This window comes from Chrysochloris asiatica, unplaced genomic scaffold (assembly GCF_000296735.1).
Source record: "Chrysochloris asiatica unplaced genomic scaffold, ChrAsi1.0 scaffold00118, whole genome shotgun sequence".
In the NCBI taxonomy this organism is placed as follows: Eukaryota; Metazoa; Chordata; class Mammalia; order Afrosoricida; family Chrysochloridae; genus Chrysochloris; species Chrysochloris asiatica.
The window spans coordinates 1256163-1267794 of NW_006408636.1; the positions used below are offsets into that span (position 1 = coordinate 1256163).

At 39.2% G+C, this 11632-nt stretch overlaps 1 protein-coding gene across 11 annotated transcripts in view; it reads left to right on the forward strand.

Moving 5' to 3' along the window:
- LOC102815479 (androgen receptor-like) overlaps positions 1-11632 on the forward strand; it is a 378724-nt gene that overhangs the window by 207905 nt on the left and 159187 nt on the right. The window lies entirely within an intron of this gene.

Below are 11632 nucleotides of genomic sequence, written 5' to 3' on the forward strand. Positions count from 1 at the left end.
TTGTAGTTTGACTATATGGCAGCAGTTGCTGTCTCTTCTTGGGTAATATAGGGAGAGAAAGAGTCCCCCAAAGGTAGAAAGGGCAGCATACAACAGCAAAACAGCACCAGCAAAACAAAAACAAACAAACAAAAAGCAGCAACAACAACAACAACAAAAAGACAAAACTCGACTGAATACTGTACTCTATAATCACAGAAAAGGGATAGTCTAATATGAGTATGACTTTAATGTCCTCTCTTCAGCTTCTTGCCTTCAAAACTGCCTAAGAGATTACAAGATGCCACTGTTGGCTGTTATGTTGTACCTAAAAATTTAATTTAATTTTCAGCCTGTTTTGTTTTTAAACTCCCTTTCCCTCTCTATACCTCTATTCTGGTTTTTCCTATATATATATAAAATTCAGTTCAGGGCCAGCTCTTGGGCTGAGTATCTGTGCTCATGTATGGCAGAAGAACGCACCAGTGGTGAAGGTGGGGGCTGTTCACCCCCTCTAGTAACCAGAATGGAGTTTCGCAAACAGTGGGGATGTGGGCAATGAACAGATACTAAAAAAAAAAAAAAAAAAAAAAAAAAAAAAAAAAAAAAAAAAAAAAGAAAATCAGAACAATGCAAAACCAACAATGTGTATTGTCCACCTTTGCTCTGAGGTTCCCGCGGCATTTTCCGTGGTGTCTTGCCATTTGGTGTCACCCAAGTTGTGAGCTCAGGGCCACCTAGCCGGACAGATTCAAAAAAGTATGTGATTTCTTAACTTTTGCTGCATGTTCCACTAGCCTTCAAACCTTTGAAATATTCCTATCTCTGTGGTTCTGAGTTTTGGAACTCTGCCCTGAATCTGCTTTGCCTGGAATTCTGTGGTATCGCTGATAACTAACTTCACAGCCCCGCTTCCCCTTCCATCTTCCTTTGATGCTTTCTCCATCATTCAATATTTTGCCCATTGTTGTTATTGATAAGTACCGTGGAGTCAGTTCCAACTCATAGTGACCCTGCACAGGGTTTCCGAGGCTGTAAATCTTTGTGGGAACAGAAAGCCTCATCTTTATCCCTCAGAACAGCTGGTAGTTTCGAACTGCCAACCTTGAGGTTAGCAGCCCAATCCTTTAATATTGCCAGTTGAGGCTTGGAGTTTTTCTTCAGTTCTCTCAGCTTGAGAAATGCTAAACATGTTCTTAACTTTTGGTTTTCTAACTCCAGGTCTTTACACATTTTGCTATAATATTTGACTTTGTCTTCTTGAACTACTCTTTGAAATTTTCTCTTTAGCACTTTTAACTCCCCAGTTCTTCCATCTCCTTCCATTTGATGAATGTGATACCATTCCTCTTCAATTTGTCATTCCTGGCATAGTAAACCTTGTGATTGTCTGATTCAAAATGGCCAACACAGGTCCATTTCATTTCACTAATGCCTAGGATATTGATGTGTATGTGTTCCATTTCATTTCTGACAATTTTCAATTTTCCTAGATTTATACTTCATGCATTTACATGCTCCATTTAATCTTTTTCAGTTTCCAATTTTCCTAAACTCATTCTTGTGCATTACATTTTCCAATTATTAATGAATATTTACAACTGTTTCTCTTCATTTTGAGTTGTGTTCCATCAACAAATGAAGGTCCCAAAGGCTTTAATCAATTTGCATCAGCACAGTCAACTCTACTTTAAGGAGGCAGCTCTTCCCCAGTCATATTTTGAGTGCCTTCCAAATATTTGAGTTGCTCATCTTTTGGCATTGTATCTGACAATATTTATGTGCTCTTCATCATGTTTTAGTAGTTAATATTCTGGTGCTATCTGACAGTATTTCAGCGCTATTCATTAAGTTTTGAGTGACTAAATGTTTAGAAATTGTCCATATCTCCTTCTTTCTGGTTTGTATTTGTCTATAAACTCACTTGTCCACCATAGTTAACCCTGCTGGTATTTAAAATACTGGTGGCATGGCTTCCAAAATCACAGCAACATGCAAGACACCACAGTATGACAAACTAAAAGATGAGTGGTGGCATACTTCAATGGGAATCCTCAATAAAGTGAACACGCAACCAATAGAATGAGAAAATGTTTAAAAATCATGTAGCCAATGTTGTTGTTAGTGACACTGAGTCTGTTCATATTCATAGCAACCCTGTATGGTTTATCCAAGGAACAATTGTTGGGTTGGGACCGCTGCCTTTTCAATTAGTTGTTGTTGTTGTTGAGTGCCGTCAAGTCGGTTCCGACCCATAGCGACCCCGTACAGGGTTTCCGAGGCTGTAAATCTTTACGGGAGCAGAAAGCCTCATCTTTCTCCCGCGGAACAACTGGTAGTTTCGAACTGCTGACCTTGTGGTTCGCAAACAGATTCATAACCACTACGCTACCAGTGATTATCCTACAGTGCCACATCAGGATTCCACATGTCTGATAAGGTACTTTAATTCCATATATATATATGAAACCCTGTACAGGGTCGCTATGGGTCGGACCCGACTCGATGGCACTTAACAACAACAACAATATATATATATATATAGTTGATATTAAGTGCCATCCAGTCAGTTCTGACTCATAGTGACCCTGTATAGAGTTTCCAAGGAGTAGCTGGTGGGTTTGAACTGCCAAACATGTGGTTCAAACCAACCTTATTATCTAGTGCTTATCTTACAGTGCCACACCAAGACTCCATATATAAAAGGCATTTGCAACACACATGGAAGCAACTCTTTAACATGTCATTTGATTTCTTGACTTCTACTTCCATGAGTGTTGATTGTGGATCCATGCAGAATGAAGTCTTTGACCACTTCTGTATTTTCTCTGTTTTGTTGTTGTTGTCAAGTGCAGTTGAGTCGATTCTGACTCATAGCGACCCTATATAGGGTTTCTGAGGAGCAGCTGATGAGCTTTAACCACCCACCTTGCAGCTCTCTTCTTCATCATGATGTTATTTATTGGTCTGGTTGTGAGGATTTTTGTTGTTTTTTACTGATGCAATCTGTACTGTAGGATGTAGTCTTTGATCTTTATCTGTAAGAATTTTTAAGTCCTCTTTGCTTCCAGCAAGCAAGTCTATATCATGTGCATATTGCAAATTGTTAATAAGTCTTCCTCCAATTCTAATACCACATTCTTCTTCACATAATCCAACTTCTCAGATCAATTGCTCAGCATACAGATTGAAAAAGTATGGTGAAAGAATAATCCATATACATATGTTGTTGTTGTTAAGTGACGTAAAATGGCCTCCAACCCATAGCAATCTTGTATAACGTTTCAGCAGTTTTGAAACCACTGACCTTTCAGTTCAAACCAACTTTGCAATCTAGCACATTAACCCACAGTGCTACACCAGGACTCTGCATACATGTATATGTGTATGTATATGTATATGTATTTTTGTTAAGTGCCGTCAAGTCAGTTCCAACCCATAGTGGCCTGGTATAGGGTTTCCAAGGAGCGTCTGGTGAGCTTGAATAGCTGACCTGTGGTTCAAACCAACTTTGCATCCAGTGCATTAATCCACAATGCCAAATGCTGTAGGATAAGCTATAGACCAAAAGGTAGGTTTGAACTGCAAAGCTGGTGGTTCAAATTCACCAGTCATTCTTCAGAAACCTTATAAAGGGCTTCTATGAGTTGGAATTGACTCAACAGAACTTAACAACAACATGTATATATATATATACACATAGTGGTGGTGGTATGCCACTGTGGAGTCGGTTCCAACTCATAGTAACCCTGTATAGGGTTTCTGAGGCTGTCAATCTTTACAGGAGCAGAAAGCCTCATCTTTCTCCCACAAAACAGTTTCGAACTGCTGACTTTGAGGTTAGCAGCCTGACTTATAACCACTGTGCTACCAGAGCTCCATGTATATATTGCACATGTAAAAAATACTCCAAATCATTATTTCCTAATTATTCATAACCCAAACCTAACCAAATTCATTGTTGTTGTTGTTAAGTGCCGTCGAGTCTATTCCCACCCATAACGACCTTACATAGGGTTTCCGAGGAGCACAAACTCATTGAGGATCATGACAAACTATGAATGACATTGGGAATAATGGGTAATTCAGAACACTTCATTGTGGTCATGAAGAAACAGTACTTAGACCCAGAGGCAGTAGTTAAAAGAGAATAAGGAAATACTGAATGGTTTAAAATCAGAAAAGGTGTACAGTGGCAGCAACAATGGGCTCAAGCATAGCAATGACTGTAAGGATGGCACAAGATTGGTCAGAATTTGGTTCTGTTATGCATAGGATTGCTATGAGTTGGAACCGATACAGTGGCATCTAACAACAAGAATTCTGTAGATCCAAGAAAAATTGTTTTTGTTGTTGTTTGGGGGGGGGGGTATTAGATGATCCCTTTACAAAAAATGTTAAGACAAAAAGTGAAAGCAAACAAGACTTACAATGTGTCTACACATTAATAATAACTATAATAGCTACAGAGGAAACAGCTTTGCTTATTAAAATTCTCTCAGTAGCCCTCCAAGGTAGAAAGTATCATCCCCATTCCCAGATGAGTCAAATAAAGCTCAGAGAGCCTTAATGAGTTGACCCAAGGTTAGCAGGTATTCAGTGATAGAGGCAGTATTCTGGCTGGCACCAAAGTCTTGCTGAATTGATATTCCTTTCCTAAAGAATTAAAATTGATTTGTAACATTTGTATTTCACCACTGGTTTCACAATCTTTGGGGGACTTTCTCAAATGAGGAGTCAGACCCTTTCAAATTTTTTCCAAGTTCTTAAATGAGAGAGAAAGAGGGAGAGACTCTGCTGTCTGTAGATACCCAACTTCCCCTATGGTTGAGCAGGAATTTGGATTCAGACAGCTTTGAATAATCCAGTTTTATTTAATTAATTGTGAAACTACTGGAGACAAGCACTGGTGTTCCAGTTTGAAAAACCTCCAGACTCATAAAACCAAATGCCTTGCCCCAGAATAATAATAAGTGAGTGTATAACTCAGGAGAGGCGACATGAAACACAAAGTTGCATGTGAATTCTAAACTTACTTGTTTCTAAGACAAACCTTTCCTGCCATTGCAATTCGGTTATTATTTCTTAGAAAAATCCGAGTTTTACTTTGTAAATTTTCTTTTACTATGTGGTGTGTCCCTGTAGGGTAAGCACTGGACTGCTAGCCACAAGGCTGGCAGTTTAAACCCACCAGCCACTCCTTGGAAAGTCTATACAGAATTTCTATGAAGCAGAACCAACTGGTTAACACTTAACCAACTGGATAACAACAACAGCAACATTAGAACTGTACAGTAGGATGTATGTAGCATAAAAGTAAATTATACAACATAGTATTAAAATTAGCATTCAGGAGCCCTGATTAAACATTAAGAACCTTAACAACATCTTTCTATCAATCCTACTATAAGGGTACAGATTTTGTTTGTTTTGTTCACTGCTTTTTCCACAGGATCTAGAATGATGTCTGTTATACATTGTTGTTAAGTGCTGTAAAGTCAGTTCAACTCATAGTGACCCTGTATAGGGTTTCCAAGAGTAGCGTCTGGATTTGGCCCACTGGCCTTAAGGTTGGTAGTCCTTATCCTGCAAAGCCATACTAAAACTCTGTTAGGTATACAGTGGTGACTGTGTGCTGTGGAGTTGGTTCCGACTCATAGCCACCCTGTACAGGGTTTCCGTGGCTGTAAATCTTTACTGGAGCAGAAAGCCTCATCTTTCTCCTGCAAAGCAGCTGGTAGTTTCGAACTGCTGACTTTGCGGTTCACAGCCCGATTTGTAACCACTACGCTACCAGAGCTCCTTAGGTATACAGTAGGTCTTTAATAAATATTTTCAATTAATGGATATATCTACTTGTATCCTTCCTCATATCATCACTCCCTGTTTCGCTTTAGCTATAACTGCTACCTATATTTGAGGTTTATCATTCCCTTGCACTTTTATGGTTTATCACATATACTTTTTTTGGTTTTCTTTACATTGAGATGCAACCCATACCGAAGGCTGTGGTCTTTTATCTCCATCAGTAAGTATTTTAAGTCCCCTTCAATTTCAGTAGGCAAGGTTGTATCATCTGCATATTGCAAATTGTTAAGGAGTCTTCCTTCACCACTGATGCCATGTTTTTCTTCAGATAATCCAGTTTCTCGGATGATTTGCTCAGCATGTTGTTGTTGTTGTTAAGTGCCATCGTGTCGGTTCCGACCCATAGCGACCCTGTACAGGGTTTCCGAGGGTGTAAATCTTTACGGGAGTAGAAAGCCTCATCTTTCTCCCGCGGAGCGGCTGGTAGTTTCGAACCGCTGACCTTAAGGTTCGCAGCCTGATTCGTAACCACTATGCTACCAGATACACATTGAAAAATGTGGTGAAAGAATACAATCTGGCACACACCTTTCCTAATGTTAAGCCATTTGGTGTTCCCTTTTTCTGTTTGAATAACTGCCTCTTGGTCTATGTATGTACTGGTTCCTCAAGATCACAATGAAGTGTTCCAGAATACTCATTCTCCGCAATGTTCTCCATTGCTTGTTATGATCCACATAATTGAAAGCCTTTCCATAGTCAATAAAGCACAGGTAAACGTGTTTCTAGTATTCTCTACTTTCAGCCAAGATTCATCTGATGTCAACAATGATATCCCTCATTCCACCTCCTCATCTGAATCTGGCTTGAATGTCAATGTATGGTTGTACCCATTTTGCATTATCTTTAGCAAGATTTTACTTGCATGCGATGATAATGATATTGTCCATTGATTTCTGCATTCCATTAGGTCACCTCTCTTTGCAATGAGCACAGATATGGATCTCTTCTACTCATTTGGTCAGGTAGTTGTCTTTCAAATTTCTTGACATAGATGAGTGAGTGCCTCCAGTGATGCATCAGTTTGTTGAAAGATTTCAATTTGTATTCCATTAATTTCTGAAGCCTCGTTCTTTGCCAATGCCTTCAATGCACCTTGGATTTCTTCCTTCAGTATCATTGGCTCTTGATGATATGCTACCTCTTGAAATGGTTGAACAGTGATCGTTTCTTTTTGGCACTGTGCCTCTGTGTTATGTATTCCTTCCATCTTCTTTTGATACTTTCTACATCATTCAGTATTTTGCGCATAGAATCTTTCAATATTGCAAGTTGAGGTTTGATGTTTTTTCTTCAGTTCCTCACCTTATGAAATCCTGAGCATGTTTTTCCCTTTTGTTTTTCTAGCTCCAAGTCTTTGCCCATTTCATTATAATATTTGACTTTGCCTTCTTGAACTGACCTTTGAAACTTTCTGTAGAACTCTTTTACCTCCTCATTTCTTCCATTTTTGTTAGCATCTTTATGCTGGAGAGCAAGTTTCAGAGGCTCTTCTGGCATTCATTTTGTTTTTTTCCTTCTTTCTTGTCTTCTTAATAACCTTTTGCTTTCTTCCTGGATGATGTTCATGATGTCATCCCACAATTCTTCTGATCTTCAGTCTTTTGTGTCTATTTCATCAAAATTGTTCTTCAGATCTCCAAATTCAGGTAGCATCCATTCAAAATCATATTTTGTCTCTCATGTACTTGCTTTAATTTTCTTCTACTTCAGCCTGAACGTGCATATGAGGAATTGATGATCTGTTCCACAGTCTGCCATCGGCCTTGCATTGGCTGATGATATTCTTCACCATCTCTTTTTTTTTTTAAGTTTTTTATTGTGAATTATGTGTTAGTTTACATGGGTGAACATTATCTTTACATTCATACTATTGTACTTTGTTTCATTGAAATGATCACAATCCCCTACATGCATCATCAAACAAAGAAAGAGTACACCCCACATGCCTGCCCCTGGCCACCAGCACACAGCCCCCTCCCTCCCTGAGTCCAGAGTCCCCAGCCGGTCCTTCTGTCCACATATTGTCTCTGCCTCCATCCCTAGTGTCACTGCCTCCCTGGACAGGGTCTCACACTTTGCTTTTCTCCCTTGATGGTTCCAGGGATCTCTGCTCCTGGACTGAAAAATCAGCCGATCCCCTCCTTTTGTTACCAAACATTTACATTTACCTTTCCAACACTCACTTTCAGACCTGAAAGCAATCATTCCATATTGAACTACAGGAGTCCTTTCCCCCTCACCTTTTATTAAACTAATCCAGACAGATTGGAAACAATTCAGTGGAGGTTCTACCTTTCCCTGTATCCTCTGGAAATAGGTTCCCTATTGAAAGCTTGTACACTGTCACTTTTTGCCTTTATAGTCCCCCCATTTTGGATAGCCAGTGTCTAAGTCGCCCCTCTCTGTTGACCTTGTGTATCAAGGAGAGGGGGAGATGATCCTCACTGTAGAGATTTGTCCACTCCTTTGTCATACTGCATCCACAAGCATAGGTCAAGATCATCCACTTATTTTGGGTTCTTTCTTTCTTTCTTTCTTTCTTTCTTTCTTTCTTTCTTTCTTTTTTTTTTAATTCCCCTCTTCTTATCATCCAGCCATTGATGCCAGGTCAAATGGGTACTATCTGCAAGTGTGAGTGTTCTTGAACACCCCTCTCTTTATATCAACTGGATGCTTCACACTCCGTTCTAGTACTCTGGGGCCATGTCCCTGCCCCTGAGCCCAGGAGTCCCCAGGTCTCATCATATAGGTCTCAATCCAGGTTAACAGGAGTCTATTGAATGTGGTCTGACTTAGTTCACAACTTCATTGCTGGTTTCCCCCCACTTATTCCCCTTATTGGTGACCAACGTGGTCAGCAGCAGCACCATATGCCTGCTAGAGTATTCCATTTGAGTTTCAGTCTTGGTAGAGGGTTTGCCTTGAGGGGACGTGACCAGTTGCCTTGATGGCTCGCTGGGGAACAACTTGCTTGTTCTTGTAGTAGTCAATTGCACTGCTGCTGCTGCTGCTGTTGTTGTTGTTTCTGGTGGTCTTTCTTTCAAGAAGTATCTTCTGTTCTTCTAACTGCTCCAGACTGGTCTGCTTGTCCTTTCATGTGGGAATGTCCCACCTCAGAAGATTCTGGGTGATGATCAGGATTCTACTTATGGTCTTATGCAATGCAAAGGCTCTTCAGGGACCCTCCTTCACTGGGAAAATTCTAGACCCATTTTAGTTATTCCAAACAGTTATAGGCTGAAGACGGACTTACAAGCTTTGTCTGTGGTGATGTTTCTGGCTATTCTATTCTCTTCCCTTCAAGTGTCAATTTTACAATAGTAGGCAAGGGAAAACAAGATTCAGCAGACAGCCAAGCATCGAAACATCATTTCCCCACTTTTACCCATTCAAACCATGCGTCAATCTTTGTATTCACGAGCCCTGTTGTTCCTCTTTTGTGCTTAGATCCTTATTTACCTCTGTCTTATTTAGCCTATGCAAACCTGCCTAGCTATTCTCTCATCCACCTTATTTTCCCTTTCCCCTTCCCCTTCTAGTGTATTGTAGCCCCTCAACACCAAACTAATCTGTGTCTATTCCATATTCTTGTGTTCCACTATCCTGTGCCTATTTCCTATCCTGTGCTCCACCTTCCCTTCCCTCCCTCTCACCCTACCCCATACACCCCGGAAACCAACAAAAGAATAAAAATTAATAACAACAATAATAATAATAATTAATAAATAAATAAAAGATCATTTTTCCCCGTTCAAGATGGGTGTTTTACTTAATCTTTTACAATAATAGCTCTATGCCATTATTTCTTTTGTGACTGACTGATTTCACTCAATATAATATCCTCAAGGTTCATCCATTTTATGCGGTGGCTTGCTGCTTCCTTGTTATTCTTCAGCGTTGCGTAGTATCCCATTGTGTGTATGTACCAAAGTTTGTTTATCCATTCTTCCATTGATGGGTACTTAGGCTGTCTCCATCTTTTTGCTATTGTAAATAGTGCTGCTATGAACATTGGTGGGCATATATCTACTCACATTATGGCTCATATTTCTTGTGGATAAATACCAAGTAGAGGAAATACTGGATCATAAAGTATCTCTATTTCCAACCTTCTGAGGAAGCGCCGTATTGTTTTCCAGATTGGTTGGATGATTTTGCAATCTCACCAGCAATGTAGTAGGGTCCCAGTCTCTCTTGGGACACTTATTGTCCTCTACTTTTTTTTATATTTGCTATTATTGCTGGTGTGAGACGATATCTCATTGTTGTTTTGATTTGCATCTCTCTAATGGCTAGTGATCGTGAACATTTCTTCATATGTTTGTTAGCTGCCCGGATTGCCTCCTTGGTGAAGTGTCAATTCATGTCCTGTGCCCATTTTTTAATTGGGTTATTTGTCCTTTTCTTGTAGAGATGTTGTAAATTCCTATATATTTTGTAGATTATTCCCTTGTCTGATATGTCGTTGCAAAAGAATGTTTCCCATTGTGTGGTCTCCCTTTTTACTCTTTTGATGAAGCATTTTGATGCACATAAGTTTTTAATTTTTCATATGTTCCATTGATCTATTTTGTCTATTTTTGTTTGTGTAAGTTTCAAAATGTTTGGTAATCTGTGTATGCCCTGTATTAGAGCTCTCACATTTTTCCCTAGTTTTTAATTGATGACCTTTGTAATTCTGAGATTCACATTTAGGTCTTTCATCCATGCTGACTTGGTTTTTGTATAAGGCGTGAGTTAAAGGTCTTGTTTCAGTCTTTTGCATGTTGCTTTCTAGTTCTGCAAGCACCATCTGTTGAGAAGACCATCTCTTTCCTATGGAATATACTTAGATACTTTGTCAAAAATCAGTTGGCTGTATGTGTAATCTCTGGATTCTCGATCCTGTTGCATTGATCAATGTATCTTTAATTGTACCAGTATCAGGCTGTTTTGACCACTGTAACCGTACAATAAATTTTGAAATCAGGGAGTGAGACACTTCCCACCCTGTTCCTCATTAAGCAGTGCTTTGCTTATCCTGGGTCTCTTTCCTTTCCATATAAAGTGTGTAATTGTTTTTTCCATCTCTTTGAACAATGTTGATGGAATCTGGATTGGGATTGCATTATATGTGCAAATTGTTCTGGACAATATTGACATTTTCACAATTTTGTCTTCCTATCCCGGAGCATGGTATATTCTTCCATTTTTGTAAGTTGCTTTTGGTTTCTTGTAGTTTTCTTTATATAGGTCCTTTGTTCCTCTGGTTGCATTTATTCCTAAATATTTCATCCTATTGTAAATGGTATTTTTTTCCTAATGTCCTTTTCAGCACTGTCATTATTGGTATAGAGGAATCCAACTGATTGTTGGATATTGATCTTATACCCTGCCACTTTGCTGAATCTTCCAATGAGGTCTAGTAGCTTTTTTTGCTGAGTCTTTGGGGTTTTCTATATATAGGATCATCTCGTTTGCAAATAGAGAAAGTTTTACTTCCTCTTTGCCAATTCAGATGCCTTTGATTTCCCTATTTTGACGTATAGCTCTGGCTAAGACTTCGAGCACAATATTGAGTAGGAGTGGTGACAAAGAGCATCCTTGTCGGGCTTTCGGTTTCTCTCCATTGAGAGTAATGTAGTCTGTTGGTTTTGTATATATGCTCTTTATTATGTTGAGGAATTTCCCTTCAATTCCTATTTTTTTGAGTGTTTTTATCAGGAATGGATGTTGGGTTTTGTCAAATGCCTTTTCTGCATCAAACGATATGATGCAGAAAAAAAAAGATTTTTTCTTTTTT